This window comes from Epinephelus moara, chromosome 6 (assembly GCF_006386435.1).
Source record: "Epinephelus moara isolate mb chromosome 6, YSFRI_EMoa_1.0, whole genome shotgun sequence".
NCBI classification, from domain to species: Eukaryota; Metazoa; Chordata; class Actinopteri; order Perciformes; family Serranidae; genus Epinephelus; species Epinephelus moara.
Genome location: NC_065511.1, coordinates 3,579,160 through 3,580,722, shown reverse-complemented (window position 1 = coordinate 3,580,722; position 1,563 = coordinate 3,579,160).

Genomic DNA, 1,563 nt, shown 5'->3' with positions numbered 1-1,563 from the left:
GTTTGATAAAACAGTTTCTCTGCTAATACAAATAACTTTACGCAAGATGAGGATGCTCTAAGAAGTTTACATTACCACGAACACAGGCGGATGTTATGTTATGTAATATTTCTATAATAGTACAAAATTTTACAGTATAGCAGGGGGCAGCTGAAGCTTAGGAGGTAGCACAGTTGTCTACCAATCAGAGGGTCCATGTTTTGATCTCTGGCTCCTGCTGTCTACATCTCGAAGCATCCTTTGGCAAGATACTGAACCTCAAATTGTGTTATATAAATGCAGTACATATTCATAATATCACTGAGACAAAGGAATGTATGCCTCTTACTGGTGTAACAGCATTGTATGAAACAAGAAGTGTTTACATTGTCAACCCCTCCTGGTGAGAAATATTAACTTCTTTCTAAGTTTGTGTTTTATTAAACTGTATGAATTTGAAATGTGTCAGAGTGAAAAGAGTTTGAACTCTTCTAAGGATAACATTACCAGCAGAACTGACATACCAGTGTCTGCTCTTATTCTCGTCAGAGGAAAACCTTTGATCTGGCTTGGCTTCCAGTACGTGCATCTGTCCGCTGCTCTCCCTCTGTGGTTGACTCACACAGGTTCATCAAGTGCAATGGTGTTTTTCAGCTGTCACTGGGGATTAGAGATATACACTCATTTGCAGTCAAACAAGCAAGTGCTTGCATAGAGACACTTCTGGTGGTGTAATGTAATGAAGCAGTAATACTTTGTTACAGAACTTTTTTGGGAGTATCTGGACTTCAGTTTTTATATTCCTGTCAATTTTCACTTTTACTCTACTACATATTTTGAATAAGTTATATATCGTAAGTGCTATATCGTAGGCAACTGGCTGAGGTGGAGAGTAACTAATTACATTTACTCACGTTACTGTAATTGAGTAGTTTTTTTGTGTAATTTATATTTTTTTCAGTAATTTTTGAAATCTATAATTTTACTTTTACTTAGGTAAATTTTGACTGAAGTACTTTGCTACATTTGAAATCCCATACGTTACTAAGTAAAAAAAAAAAAAAAGAAAAAAAAAAGTTTTCAGCTAAATCGAAACCCAAAAAGGTGAATCTCGGAAATCTCGCGTGGAATTGACCAAGAACAAGTGGCCGGTGGCAGCGAGTTACTGTAGAGAGAGCTGGAGGAGGGTGGGAGTGCTTCAGCAGAAGCACGAGCAGACGCAGCAGTTGAAATGAACGAACAAAACGAACGAAAACCCCGTGTGCACAGTGCCGTTTATAATTGTTGGTCAGAAAAATACGGGCCCAGCCGCGTTCTTGTGTGCTCACCTGTGTTTGTGTGTTTGTGTGTGTGTGTGTGTGCGCACGTGTCTGTGTGTGTGTGCGCGCGCATCGGGGGCAAACTCCGCCGTGTGCAATACAGAGAGCAGAGGAGGATTGTAAAAGTGCGACCATGTAGAGACAGAAATGACATGCCGTCATGTAAACAATATAAGTCATCACGTTATAAAGTGAAACGTTTCACCATATAACACGATAAATAGTATATTGTTATGTTATTATATGAAGCGTCCGTCGCACAAAA